Below are 15,836 nucleotides of genomic sequence, written 5' to 3' on the forward strand. Positions count from 1 at the left end.
CTATATTTAATTTTAACATACCATAATATTGCAATGAAAAATATACACATCATTCAGATAGAAGAAACTTATCTAAAATATTAACAGTAGTTATCTGGATAGTAAAAGTTGGGTTTTTTGGTCTTTTTTTCATATATTGTAAAGAGCTTTCCTTTTTTTTTTTTTTTTGTTTTCCTTTTGAGACTGGGTCTTACTGTGTCACCCAGGCTGGAGTGCAGTGGTGTGATCATGGCTCACTGCAGCCCTCAACCTCCCAGACTCAAGCAATCCTCCCACTTTAGCCTTTAGAGTAGCTGTGACTATAGGCATGTGCCACTCATTCAGCTAATTTTTTTGTTTTTTTTTTTTGTGGAGACAGCATCTCATAATGTTCGAACCCAGAGTAGTCTTGAACTCCTGGGCTCAAGTAATCTTCCCACCTAGGTCTCCCAAATTGCTGGGATTATAGGCATAAGCTACTATGCCTAGCCAGCCTTATTATTTTCAATTATGGAAAACAATTTAAAATTCTAGGTATAAAGAGTGCATTTAACGAAAATTTTTATAACCTATTGTGTGAAAGGAACTCTGTGGTTAGACAGATAAATGAGACATGCGACCTTATTGCAGGAGTTTCCATTCTCATGAGTTACTGTTTCCTTAATTGTCCATATAAAAATAAAGCAAAAGAGAAATCACTTTTTATTGACAGAGAAGGTTCATATGGTGGGCTTTTTGGTTAATTTTGGTTAACTTGGTGAATTGGCTTGGAATAATTTTTGGTTTGTTAAACATATCTTTGTGAGAAGCATGATGAAGTTCAAAAAGCATGATGTATTCAATCAGAGCCATTTGGATTTAAACTCTCCTTCATAGTAAGTTTGTTTCAAGAACCCAGATATTAAAATATCTGGGCTGCAGTTTCTCTGTTTTGTGAACGCTCATATTGAACTGGCTAAGTCACTGGGAATGAAGTATGGAAAACTGCACATCACAGTGACTATGTAGGGGTCCTTGATGTACGGTAAATTCTTCTCTCTTTGCCTTTTTCTGCAGGAATTTTAATTTACATTAAAAAGTTAGTGCCTCATATTTGAAGCAGTACTTTAAAGGTTGTGACCCAATTTGACACAGCCTAACCTTATTTCTCACAAAAGCCTACAGGTATCAGGAACCATGTCCGGGGATCTGATGGGATCAAATAGCAGCCTAGCAGGCTGCAGGGTGTGTTCCCAAGTGGGGTGACCAGCAGACTCCTTCTCAGGGTTCACAGTGGCATGTTGAACTTTGGATAGAGCCAGGTTGGGCTTGATGGCCAAGGATCAGCCAGGGGGCAGAATAGAGTAGCTTGAATTTTCCAAAAGTTAGAAGTGACCTCAGATTTGCTGAACGACTTATCTATGTTGCTGTTGTGTTGAGAGATTTTCTTGTATTGTCTCTGTAAATTCTCATAATTGTCCCACGATCTGAACAATACTTCCATTCACAACTGAGAAAGCAGAGACCCAGAGGGAGTGAACTTGTTCAGGACAACTCTGATGGGAAATGAAGGGGTTGAGATTTGAACTAAAGCGCATCTGACTCTATACCATCCTTTTCCAGGTACAGAGTGGAGTCTTGGTCCCTTTCGGAATGGAAGTCATCAAGTAACTGCATTTGTAGGGGCAGGGTTTAGTCTCTATAGAGAGGAACTTGACACAGTTAAGTGGGTTTTCAGGACTTGAGTTCCAATGGACCTCAGGTCTATTCATTGTGACAGATGCCAAATCCTACAACTGAGTGTGTACAAAGGGGCCGCTGAGAAAGACTTTGGCTTAATAGCTCCCAGCAACTCAGATCAGCCAATTAGTCACTCTGCTAGTGACTGCCAAACTAAATGTAGACTCTACCTGCAGGGAAGACCCCTGTCTAAAATTCAGAGGAGCTGTGGAATCTTGATTGCAGAATTGCTAATATATACAGCTCTGAAGGGCTGGGACAAGAAGTGCTATAATTAAAGTAACTAGAAAAGGAAGTTTTCCCATTCCACTGAGGAGGAAAATTGCAACTCACAGAGGCTCTGGAGAGTCAACTCAAGTAGAGTAAAATCAAGCAGTCCTGATTTTTCTTTGGACTTTGATATCTGCTATTATTTTTTACTTCTCCCTGCTTTCGCTGTTGATGATTATTTGACCAGTGAGTGCAGATGCTTACTTGCTCAACAAATGTTATGTGAACTTATTGCCAGGTATTCTCTTATACTCTGGGGATTCAGCAGTAAGTATAGCTGACAAAAGTTGCACCCTCATGGAGCTTACATTCTAAAGGAGAAAGACAAAATAAAATATACGATGGAATATGGTATGATAGAAGGTAATAATTGCTATAAGGAAAAATGAAAAGGGAGGGATGAGGGGATGGCCTCAATGACAAGATGGCATTTGAAGAAAGACCCTGTAGAGGTAAGGGAGCCAGCCATGTGGATTTCATGGGGAGAAATGTTCCAGGCACAGGGAACAGCCAGTTTAAGAGACCTGAGATGGGAGCATGCAGGACAGTTTCTGCAATAGCAAGAGGCCATTGTGGCAGGAAGAATGCAAGAAGAGGATATTGCAGAGGTAGCAGGGTGTCAGGTCCTGTATGTCTTTATGGTTCATTTTGAGAACTTTGGTTTTCATTCTGGGTAAGATGGAGACCACAGGAGACTCTTGAGAAGACATTGATAAGATCAGACTCACGTGTTAACAGGGTCACTCTAGCAGGGGCTCATGTAGGCTTGTGTGGTGCTATCTTTATTAGACATTGCTTTGGGAAAACTCTCAGACGAAATTTTTCCTCTGCTCTCACACTACCATCACAAAAATCAACACAGGAGAAGACTTTTGTGACCAAATGTGTGGAAATTTCTCCCCACACACTAAACAGCAGACAGCAGCTGGGTGGCATTCTACCTGGAGGCATTCTACCTGGAGATAGTATCAGATTCCACAGGTTGAGGCTTCAGTCTCTAAGACTGACCTCCAATGTCCCCAGATACCAGTAGCAAGTCCAGGCCTACGGAACTCCTGACTGATTGGCCTCAAGGTGCGGTTCCCAGGACCCCCTCTTTGAGTTCGATTAATTTGCTGGAGTAGCTCACAGTACTCAGGGAAAACATATGCCTGCTTTATGGGTTTATTGTAAAGGATATTGCAAAGGACACAGAAGAAGAGATAAATAGGGCGAGGTAATGGGGAAGCGGTATTGAGTTTCCATACCCTCTCTGGGTGCACCACCCTCTAGGAACCTCCATGTGGTCAGCTATCTGGTAGCTCCCCAAACCAAGTCCTCTTGGATTTTACTGAAGCTTCATGACAGCAGCACTCTTTCTTCAACAGTAAAGGGCAGGAACTTTCTGGGAAGGGCCTTAAGACCCACAATCAGAAAGGTAGGAGAGATTTGGACCAGGTGAAAGAAAGGCAAGAGAAAGTCAGAGAGACTGTGTTTCCTGAGGCCTACCCCTAAGTCCTAATGCACCCAACATTGTAACACAGGTCTACAACAAAGGTTATGGAGGTTATGAGTCAGGAACTGTGGACAAAAACCTATATATATATGATATAATAACATCACAGACATGTGGATATAAGAAGTTCACTCGTCCCTCAGCTTCAGGCTGGTCGAGTCAGAGGACACTGGACTTGGGACTCCGGATAGATTCCAGACTTCATGTGCCAGAAGTGTCTAGGAAAGAAAAGGCCTCAGGAACTCAAAAAGAAGTATTAGTCTGTAGAGGAAACCTCTCTTGGGAAAATCGAGCTATGTTTCCAGATGGCAGCTTCCATGCCATCTTGGCTGCATTCCATGAAGCACACCTGGATGTTGTTGACACGAATATATCCACTAAAAGCTGTGTCTGGTGGCCTTGAATGGATTCACTTACAGAGGATCCCTCAAAGTAGTGGTAGCTTTGCCAGGCTGCTTGGCATGAATCTCTAAAAGCACCTGCTTCCTCATGGGATAGGACAAAGAAGCCTTTAGCAATGCTTCATTTTGACTTAGAAGGATCTTTCTAGGCAAAGTATCTCAATTATCCTTCATTCTTTAAAAAGATAGCCTGAGATGTTTCTGGATCTATTTTTAAAATTAACTGATTTTATTAGTTATTTTAGTACAATTTTCATTTAACCAGGCATTTAACCAAACATTTATTGAATGCCTCTGATGTCCCAGGCACCATGGGAAAAAGTAAACAATAAAAAGAAAAATTGCTCTCTGATATTGATAAATTTGGTCTAGTAGGAGATTAAGTAAGTAAATAATAATAGCAGAACTGTAACACATTCTTTTAGGGGGATATATTATGATGCTATGGAAGCTCAGATGAAGAAACATTTAACTCCATCAAGAGGGGCAAGGAAAGGATTTCCAGAGAAATTTAGAAATAGAAGGTTTTTACTTTAGGGAGGATATAAGCCTCTGTCATATTTTAAAGCATTTTCCTTTTCCCTTACCCCATTCTTTCTGCCTCCCTTTCTTCCCACCCTTTCTTCCTTCAACAACTACTTCTTGTCTATATCAACAATGTGCAAAGCATTTGGGATTGATTACATGGTCCTGCTCTTGCAAAAATAATTAAACAAGGTAGAAAAGTACATTTTAGAAACTACAAGAACAGTTCAATTTGGTTGGATAATGATACCCATGTAAGTAGGCTTGCCAGATAAAATACAGAACATGTAGCTAAATTTAAATTTCAGATAAACAAGATATAATTTTTTAGTATAAGTACATCCAAACATTGCATGGGACATAGGAAATATTATTAACTGGTTTTCTTTCTTTCTTCTTTACTAAGTCTAGTAACCCTATATGTAAGGGAATATTAGGAAATGAGGGTAGAGGTATCTCCTCATGAGACAGTGATAAGGAAATTTTAAAAATCATCCCAAAGAGCTTGAATGTCTTGCTGTCTATAATAGAGAGACATTGAAATATGTTGTGCAAGATCAGATTTGCAGTTTATAAAGGTAATTCTAGCCACAGTGAGAAGAATGCATGTGAGAAGAATGCGATTAGGGGCAGCAGGACCAGAGAGTGCTGTTTTGTTAAGGTCAGTTCATCTCCAGTCTCTTAGTGCTGCCTGGAGGAATAATAATTATTTCTAAGAATGCAGTAGACTCCTGACACTGCCCCCCACCCCTGCTTATTTCTGAGTACTGGTGTTAGTCTCCAAATATTCAATGTTCAGTCAACTAATCTTGTATTCTACCTGAGAGATTCTCTTTTGCACATCAGACCTTCAGCCCAGTGAGCTCACATTTATGCTTGTGTATGATATCAACCTTGAAGGTGAAATCCTTAGCATTGAGCTTTTATGATTTGCTAAAAATGAAGTAGAAAAGTCAAAACTTGCTAAAACAAGTCGTATTTGATCTTCTCTAATGAATAGATAAGCCGCAATTGAAATTTTAAATGTCAAAAGAATGCAGATGGATGTTACTAAAGCACGCTTTTAACCAGGCCTGAAAAGTTTGCATTTTCTTAAATATTCTAACTGTATTAATCAAATCTTGTTTGCTAATAATTTATGTATTTACCAAATTATAACTTATTTACTAAAAAATGTCTCAGGAAATTAGGAAAAAGGATATGTGTGTGTGTGTGTGTATAAGTATCAAATATACTTATGCACAAATACATACACGTAACACTAAGCTTTTAAATGCATGACTACAACTGGATAAAAGAAAGAAACAATTGTAAACAGCTAGATGACTTAAAAAAGTGAAATATAATGAGTGAGGGCAATTAAGATGTTCTTGTAAGAGACTGCTATTATTAGGACAATAATATTTGAAAAGAATTGACTCATGACTTTGCAGCAAGGCAGGAGAGGAGTAGGAGGGGCAGGACACTATGTAACAATTCAAGGTAAAATGGTACATTAGCAAAGGGATTAAGATACAGTAGCAGTGATATCAATAGTATAATTCCACATCTGAAAAGGAGCAATAAAACTCTCATTTATTAGCAGGGGAAATAGATGATCTGGCTGAGAGCAGCAGAAAGGTCTTATTTTATGTGTAGTTGGGGAAAGAAGGTGGGAAAGTAAAGAAATGAACATTTATGGAGCTCATACTGTGCATCATCGACTGTGCTACGAACATGTATTAGCTCATGCATCCAGCTCGCTGAAATCTCTCAACCAACCACATATTTTAAGTACAGATTTTGTCATCTTTACTTTACAGGTTAATGAAGAAACTGAGGATTAGAAGGATGAAAGAACTTCGTTCTTCATCATAAAATAAGTGACAAAACTGAGATTTGAATTTTGATTTTTGTCTCCAAATGTCTGTGCTTTTTCTATTCCACCAAACTGTCCCCTGGGATACATAATTAAGATCATTGTGTTTTCTCCTGACATGGCATTTCAACCCTTGCTCTCTGAGGGCCCAAGAGAAACATTTTTAATTCTATTACTCCTATTTTCTTCTATTTGGGACAATAGGTTGGTAACTTAAATAAGGTCATCTGAAAGCCAAGCATTTACCTGATCTGTTTCTCCTTGCCATTAGAAAACAGTCCTACACCCTGAAGCTTATGGTATATTAAGCTTCAAATCTCTGCAGAAACAGCCCTGCAACATCACATTAGTCTTCACTGAAGTCAGTACAAAATGTTTTGAGATAAAGTTTATTTAAATAGGGAAGGCTAGGCTGTGTGTTGTGACTCATGTCTCTAACCCCAGCACTTTGGGAGGCCGAGGTGGAAGGATCATTTGAGCCTAGGAGTTCAAGCAGCCTGGACAACATGGGGAAACTGATTCAGAAAAGCTGGGAAGGGAATGGCATGGTCCCTTTAAATAATATGGAAGGGGGCAGGGAAGTGCTGGGTAGAGGAGGGCATGGTTCTGGCTAGGGCTCCACCTCTGGGCCTGTGCTCACGAACCTAGGTGAGGACAGGTATTTTTGTTTTCCTGCCCATATGTTGCATTTTTGCCCTGGTCTGCCACGCCCCCATCCTGTGCCTATAAAATCCACAAGACCCAATCAGGCAGACACAGATGTCAAGAGGAGCATATCAGCAGAGGAACACACAGATGGCTGGATGTCGAGAGGAATGCACCAACAGGCACTGGCATGACGGCAGGTCACTTACTGGCAGAACAACACAGAGTTTGGCTGAGGCAGTTGGAGGAGAGCCCGGGCCACTGAGTGAACTGACTCCAGGGGAAAACCATCTCCCTTCTGGCTCCCCATCTGCTGAGAGCTACTTCCACTCAGTAAAACTTTGCACTCATTCTCCAAGACCACGTGTGATCCGATTCTTTTGGTACACCAAGGCAAGAATCTCAGGATAGAGAAAGCCCTCTGTCCTTGCAATAAGACAGGGGTCTAGTTGAGCTGATTAACACAAGCTGCCTATGGGTGGCTGAACTGAAAGAGCACCCTGTAACACATGCCCACTGGGGCTTCAGCTGTAAATATTCACCCCTAGACATTGCTGTGGCGTCGGAGCCCCAAAGCCTGCCTATCTCTGTGCTCCCCTAGAGCTTTAAGCAGTGGGGCACTGAAGAAGCCAGCCACTCCCCCTGTCACACACCCTGTGAGGGGCACACGGGAACTTTTTCCGTTTCAACTGGGGGCTTGTCCGGGATCTCTGAAGGTTAGTGTGAGTAATTGTGAAACTGTCAGGTCTGCCTTACTTCCAAAACCCTGCCACCTCTCCCTCTTTCCTGCAGGTAAGAGGCTCTGTTTTCCTTTCATCTCTTTTTTCTCTGTCACATGGTTTGAAATGGCTGTTTTCCCTTCCATTATAGTGTTAAGAGTTTAGGTACAAGCTGTGGCAATTTTACTAAGTAAACTGAACATTTGGTACAGCTGCCAAAGGTGCAAGTCAGATCAATTTTTCCTAGAGGTGCCATGTATGCCTCCACCTCAACAGCTGTAGGCACACATGGCTCTGGGCACCTCTCCTTATCCTTTCCCTTCCCAGTTCGGGTGCCTGAGTGTGCCCACAGCAGGCAAAGGCAGAGCCCAACAGCCATGAGATGTGGTGGGAGAAAGCCATGGTGGTAGCTGCAACCCCACAGGACCAATAGATGGGTGCTTCTCACCTGCTATGCCAATGGAACCTTTCCTCGCCTGGCCAAGGAGTTCAACCCAGTCTGAACCAAGGGAATGATGTAAGAATTAGAGGAACCCAGTTGCACTATGCAAGGAGTTCTTCCCCCAGAATCTCCCCCTTTTTTCTCTTGAAACTGTTTTTCTCTTTCTTCCATTTCTAAGTGAGAAGCCTCCCCTTCCCAACTCTGTTTCTGATAGGGAAGTTAACAGAGGAACGGCCCCTGCTGGCTGTTACTGCGAATTCAGCAGGGCTTATTTGAGGCACTAAATGGATACAAACAGCCACTGAAATGCCTTTTCAGTCCCAAACTTGATTCCAAGCTTCAGGCTGAGGCCCTAGAAAGAAAAATCAGGTCTGAGGGATCCAAAGTCAGGCAACAGGCACAATGTAAATGGGCAGGACCAATTCTTCCTGACTGAACTCCACCCCACAAAGGAGGTCATGATTCAAAGTTTGCCAAGAGCAGAGAGAAAGGGAGGCATAGATGAGGGTGCTTAATTTCTGTTCTCCAGGTTTTCCCTGCTTTATGGGTACATATTGCATTGGTACCCATGGCCAGTATCTGCCAAGGTCATCGGGGTTCAGGTACAAAAGGTGGAGAGTGGAGGGAGGATGCTCGCCTTTTCCCTCCATCACATCCTGAGTATTTGCTGAAAGAAGGAAGGGAATGAGAGATGCCTGTGTTCCCTGACTTTCAGAATGGGCAACCAGTTATCTTCATCACCCCCAGCTTATACTTGTCTGGAGTGTATCCTGAACCACTGGGACTACTTTGAGCCTCAGAATATTGAGGAAAAATGGTCCCTAATGCGGGGTGAGAGGTCCTGGGTTCAAATTCCATATGAGCCCCCAGTTAAAATAGGAAAAGTTCCCTTGTCCCTCTCACAGGGCGTGTGACAGGGGGAGTGACTCACTTCTTCAGTGTCCTGCTGCTCAGACCTCTAGGGGAACATAACAGATGGGCAGGCTTTGGGGCTCCAACCCCAGGGCAGTGTCTAGGGGTGAATGTTTACAGCTGAAGCCCCAGTGGATGTGTGTTACAGGGTGCTCTTTCAGTTTAGCCATCTGCAGACAATTTGTGTTCGTCGGCTCAATTAGACCCCTGCCTTACTGCAAGGACAGAGGGCTTTCTCTATCCTGGGATTCTTGCCTTGGTGTACTGAAAGAATCGGATCACACGTGGTCTTGGAGAAAGAGTGCAAAGTTTTATTGAGTGGAAGTAGCTCCCAGCAGATGGGGGAGTCAGAAGGGAGATGGTTTTCCTCTGGAGTCAGGCAGCCCAGTAGCCCAGGCTCTCTTCTGACTGCCCCAGCCAAACTTCACATTGTTCTGATGGTCAGTGTCCTGCTGGCATGCCAGTGCCTGTTGGTGAATTCCTCTGGATGTCCAGCCACCCATGTGTTTTTCTGTTGATGTGCTTCCTCTTGACTCCAGCTGCTTGTGTGTCTGCCTGCTAGGGTCTTGGAGTTTTTGTTGTTGTTGTTGTTGTTGTTGTTGTTGAGACAGAGTCTCATTCTATTGCCTAGGCTGGAGTGCAGTGGCGCAATCTCAGCTCACTGCAACCTCCGCCTCCTGGGTTCAAGCGATTCTCCTGCCTCAGTCTCCTGAGTAGCTGAGATTACAGGCACACACCACCATGCCTGGCTAATTTTTGTATTTTTAGTAGAGAAGGGATTTCACCATGTTGGTCAGGCTGGTCTTGAACTCCTGACCTCACGTTCTGCCCGCCTAAGCCTCCCGAAGTGCTGAGATTACAGGCATGTGCCACCGTGCCCTGCCGGGTCTTGGAGATTTTATAGCACAGGATGGGGGTGTGGCAGGCCAGGGTGGAAATGCAACATTTAAGCAAGAAAACAAAAATACCTGTCCTCACCTAGGTCTGTGGGCACAGGCCTGGAGGTGGAACCCTAGCCAGGACCATGCCCTCCTCTTCCCAGAACTTTGCTTCCTCTTTCCATAACATTTAAAGGGACCACACCCTTCCCTTCCCAGCACTTCCGTATCAAAACTCTGTCTTTACAAAAAGCAAAACCAAAAACCCTCTGGCATGGTGGCACATGTCTGTGTTCCCAGCTACTTGGGTGGCTGAGGTGGGAGGATCACTTGAACCTGGGAGGTTGAGTCTGCCATGAATTTTGATTTCACCACTGCACTCCAGCCTGAGTGACACTGAGACCCTGTCTCAAACATAAATAAATAAATAAAAAGAGGGGGCTGGACGCAGTGGCTCATGCATGTAACCACAGAACTTTGAGAGGCCGAGGTGGGTGAATCACTGGAGGTCAGGAGTTCAAGACCAGCCTGGCACATATGGTAAAACCCCATCTCCACTAAAAATGCAAAAATTAGCTAGGGGTGGTGGCAGGTGCCTGTAATCCCAGCTACTCAGGAGGCGGAGGCAGAAGAATTGCTTGAATCCAGGAGGCAGAGGTTGCAGTGAGATTGGGCCATTACACTTCAGCCTGGGCAACAAGAGTAAAACTACGTCTCAAAAAACAAACAAAAACAAACAAACAAAACAAACAAACAAAAACAAACAAAAAAAGAAGACAAGGGTAAATATCGCATCTTACATGGCTAAATATCATGTCTTACATCTGAACAATGTTGTCTTACTTGTCTTCAACATTCAGAGATGACTTACTGTGTTTCAGATTGTGCTTTATGGTTTATATCTATCTTCCTAAGCTTAAATGAATTTCATCTGATGTCTTTATTTTAAAAACTAAAACCAACTATTCAAATATGTGTAATACAATTTCCAGGATGTAACATTTGAATCGTCTATAGAGGGGACTACACAGTCAGTATTGCCTTCCAAACCCAACCTGCCACGTATTTTTGTAAATACAATTTTATTGGAACACAGCTACCTAACCCTATTGATTAGCATTGTCTATGACTGTTTTTGCAGTACATGCCAGAGATGAGTAGTTGCAACAAACACAGTATGACCCACAAAGCTGAAAATATTTACTATCTGACTCCTCAGTAAATGTTTGTTAACCTCTGGTCTATGACAACAGGAGATACTTCACTCTCAATTTCTAATTACGTTCTATATATGGCATTTTATTTTTTCTCTCCCAAGAAAAGCCATAAAACACTTGTCTTAATTAGTAGCATCTAAATTTGCTTAGACATTTTTTTTTATCACAAAATAGTTATTTACTTGTACAGGGAAATTATTCTTTCTAAAAGAAAGGGAAATATTTCTTTAAAATGCTCACCAAAACACTGTGATGTAGATGCTAAGATGTTATCACCATTTTAGAAAGAAAAAACTGTTTAGCCATAGAGACAGCATTTATTGAAAAAAAAAAAAAAAGTTGGGCATGAATTATGTGTCAGGTCCTGAGCTAGGTGATGGAGTGAAAAGAAAGTAGGAAAGTAGGATTTCTAGCATTGAAGAAGTCAGTCTGGACTGTATAACTTGCCCCAAGTCATGCCCTTAATAAATAGCAGCATCAAGTTTTGAGCTCAGTTTAAATGGTCCTGAAGCTCTTTTCATTCAATTCATGCTTTTCAAACTTAGGTGTGTAAGGCCTGCCCCTACCACTTAGATCATGAGCCACGGATAGACAAAAATACAGAATAACATGACTTCAATTTTACTAGATGGTATATGACTTTAAACAAAATTTTATATTAAAATAAGCCTGGCTGTTTTAAGGTGGCGAATGCAAATTTCAAATATATATTTAAGATAATAGAAATATTTCAAATAAACAAAGGCTTTCAGTGCCCCAGCCCCTAGGGGTGAAATATTCTCTCTGGCATACTCTTATAGTAAGACGAAAAGAGAAAAAGAATAAAATCTTTGGGGAAAAAAATGTACAAAGGGAAACCTTATTATAGGCAGGATTTAAACATAAAGAAGAAAAAGAGAAAGTTTGAAAAAGAGAGCCCTCAGATGCAAACTTGAAAATGACTTTCACAGAGTGTGGTTGGTCAATCTGCCACCGAGAAACCTAATTAAGACATCTGCTAAAAGGTACCAATTAATGGTGGTCTCACTGTCACACCCTTTTAATTGACATGCTGTGATTTCGTTCCAGATTAACTTCATAAGTGGTTCTCTTAATAGAAAGATCACTTAAATTAAAAGCAGACTGTAAATGGGGATTTGTGATGTTAATAGGCCAGTGTAACCTTTGTATCATTTACATACATTTCCATTTTTTCCAATGCATATTTGCATATATTGGAGGATGTCACTGAAGGCTTTGCATGGGCAACATTAGTATAATAATGAGCATCCGACTGGCACAGTGTCCGAAGAGTCTTTATTTGACCTCTCTTTAGCATTCATTTTGGAGATATTTTTGCTTCTGCAACAATAATAACATAAAATCCATGTTCCAGAAAACCCACGTTCAGCTTTTACTTATCCAGGTGCAATAAATGTGTGGGAAACAGCATTGTCTTGAAGCATGGAGACCTTATAACATTTGAACAGTTGCTTAGTTCTTGAAAAGGTCAGTACATTAGTGATGCTCAAAAACTCTTAAAAGCCTTGGCACAATGTGGTAGCCCATTGATATTCATCACTGTGGTAGCCTAATACAACAAGCCTGCGATCTGGGGAGTTTAGGGAAGAGATCACATTCAAATGGGGTTCAGAATGGAAATTTCAGACAAGGGGCACTGACGTTGAAGTGAAATTGGAGCCTACCAGACCAGATTCCAGCTGTGGGTCTGCTCCCATCTGATCTTCATCCCTCTGAGTCTCAGTTCTGCATCTGTAAATTCTGTGTGATAGCACTTACCTTATGTGTGTGGTGAAGATTGGGATAGCAAGTGTAAAAACAATAGTATGTAAAGTTTAAGAATTGAGGACAAAATTTGGCCTCCTGGTAGCCAAAGCACAAAAGGGGACAGTGTACGATTCAATGTTCTGTAACTGGTTCTGAGACTCTCTTCAGTTGCTGGGACTGTACATGGAGCAGTGGCACTGGCAGTGGCACTTCCAATATGTGTTTTGAAAAAAAAAGTTGAGCAAATCAAGTGTAACTATGTAATTAAACCTCTCCTTCACATCACCTTTCATGTTACGTGGGTATCATATTCCATAATGGCAGATTTAAAGTACCTGGAAAGCTTGAGTTTAAATACTGCTCTTTCTGGGTTCATAGAAATGAGCTGTATGGTTCTTTTGTACAATTTTGACAATCATCATTTCTTTCTTGAAACAGGGTGACCAACTCTCCTTAGTGATCTCCATAATCATTGGTCGTTCTTCTTCTTCACCTCACTTCAATTTCCGTGTCCTGCTCATCATGATGCGTATTAAAATGACTCTCACTAGTATATATCCACCAGAACCAACTCTAAAGGAATGAGGTTTACACAGCAATGTTTTTCCAATTTTTGCAGTTTATCATTCAGAATCTACTCAACTTATTTTGAGAAAGGACTGAGTCTTTATTATGTCTCACTGTCAATAAAGCCTTCCATAGTATCTTCATGAGTAAGCAGCAGAATCTCATAAAATTCGTATCCTATAGACGGACACTGGGCCACAGGATGGGGCAGACACAATAAAGGATTAAATACCTGGTGGCATCTTGCTTATGGACTGTGGGAATTAGGGATGGGACTGTGTGTTCCCAGGTTTTCAAATGCTGGGAGGATTGGTAGAGGCAGGAAAAGTAGCAAAGGAGCAGAGTGGCTCCAGAAAGCCATCAGGACAACTTTGAACTGCATAGAAAGCAATTCTATGTCTCACCAGTGGCAATAACTTTGAGAGTTTTAGGAGGCTTGGGTAAGGTGTAAAGATCTTGAAACTGTCCTACTTTATTATTATAGAAAACAGTGTTAGTCACAGTGTGTGTGTGTATCCAGCATGCTTTCCAACACTTTTTCTTCTGATTCCTTTGGGGAATCCCTCCCTCCATCCATGCAGTCTTGATAGAGGATAGAAATTAATTGCCCTTACACCTAGCTCAACAAAGGGTGTGTGACCTTAACTGGGCAGGGCACGCCATCCATCTAGGTAGAGTGATTGGCTTACAGGTGTTCATACACAACCCATGCAGGCTTAGTCAGTGTCTTTCCTGGAATTAATACGTGAACTTTGGCAGTAAGATTCTTTTTCCATTCACATTGAAGAACAAGGAAGAAGTGGGTTTAGATATGCAGGCAGGCTTCTGAGGGAAATCTTTTAGTAGATGAAACCAAGCAGGGTTGAGACATGAAGAGAAAGATATACTCTAGGACCTACCCATTCCTGAGCTTCCTAGTCATATGAGCCAAAAAATTCTCTTTTCACTTCAACCAGTCTGAGTCAGGTATCTGATACCACTTGTAACTTAAAGCCAATCAAGTCTTGAAAAGGGAGGAAAAGAGAGATGTACAGCCAAAGGAATGAAATATTTGGCAAGAAAATAGAAATCACCTGCTTGTGAATTAACCTACTCTAATTTTTCTTTTGTGAACTTTGTGCCTGCAATGTCTTACAAAAGCCCTAATTATTTTGGGGCAAGTGTCACAATTATTAGCATCAAGCTCTCTATCTAACATGTAACAAAGTCCATCCTGTGGTACCATGCAGGGCTCTCCACTTTTAACCCTGTTAATAAAATGTGAAAGAGATTTGAGAGAAAGAAGACTGAGAAGCAATGCGATACCATGTAAACAATAGTGGATTTTAAATTAGGGCCTGAGATTGGAATAAACATTTTGACACCCCCCTTGGGAGTATTTGCTTTGTTGCCCTGAGCTTTAGTTGCTTTAACATGGAAAAGGAATGAGAATAATGATAATCCTTACTACACATGGTTTTCATGTGAATTATCCAATATACTGTAAATAATGTAGAGTGGCCAGCACTGAAACCACCTTTGCAAAATTATAACTGAGGAAATTACGACAGTGAAGGAAGTCAGACCTCACTGACTCTATCTTGCCTCTACCCTTAAGTTGTCCTTTTATATTCCTACCTGTAGGGCCGAACTAACTTTGGGAAGGAATTCAGTTCATGGTTTGACTCTGAAACAAAATTGATAACAGCCCTTTCCCAAAAAGATCCCCCTTCTTGCCTGCGGTCCAATCTGCCTTTTCAGGACCAACAAATTAGCTACAAGATCAGAAATTACAATCTAGGGGTCATGCAGCCTCTGGCTCCAAGAGTCTGAACCTTCCCAAATTGCTCTCAGGGATAACATCACTGTTGTAAAACCGAAGATCAGTTCTTGAGATGTTTTGCAGACGCTGCACTTGACGGATCAGCTGACACCACCCAGGCTAGTAATCTGGCTCAACCAGTTCTGCCGTCCCACCCAGGAACAAAAGACAGCAAGAAAACCTAACTTCGACGCCCGCCCTGTGATTCCATCTCCAACCTGACCAATCAGCACTCCCCACTTCGTGAGCCCCTACTTGCCAAGTTATGATTAAAAACTATGATTCTCGAATGCTCGGTGAGACTGATTTCAGTAATAATAAAACTCTGATCTCCCGCACAGCCGGCTCTGCGTGAATTACTCTTTCGCCTTTGCAATTCCCCTGTCTTGATCAATCAACTCTGTCTAGGCAGCGGGCAAGGTGAACCCACTGGGCAGTTACAGCACTGACAGTAGTAGGTTGTCAATTAATGATTTATCTTGCTTTTAGACAAAACAATGTTGATGGTATTTGGTGATGGTATTCAAAGAGAATAGAACAACTACCTCCACTCCCATCCCAAAGCAGAGGCAGAAATCCTTTCTAGGAGCCAGAAAGCAGTAGAGATATTTATTGATTGATGTGACTGTGTGTGTGTCTGT

At 41.7% G+C, this 15,836-nt stretch overlaps 1 long non-coding RNA gene across 4 annotated transcripts in view; it reads left to right on the forward strand.

Annotated features, from left to right (window-relative positions):
* LOC107129704 (uncharacterized) overlaps nucleotides 1–15,530 on the forward strand; it is a 69,470-nt gene extending 53,940 nt beyond the window's left edge. For all 4 annotated transcript variants that reach the window (XR_010586751.2, XR_006698128.3, XR_012434674.1 and 1 more), the window contains one exon: nucleotides 13,266–15,530. This is a non-coding gene — a long non-coding RNA (uncharacterized lncRNA). The remainder of the gene's footprint in view (nucleotides 1–13,265) is intronic.
* The last annotated feature ends 306 nt before the right edge of the window (nucleotides 15,531–15,836 follow it).

Source organism: Macaca fascicularis, chromosome 5, assembly GCF_037993035.2.
Source record: "Macaca fascicularis isolate 582-1 chromosome 5, T2T-MFA8v1.1".
NCBI lineage: Eukaryota > Metazoa > Chordata > Mammalia > Primates > Cercopithecidae > Macaca > Macaca fascicularis.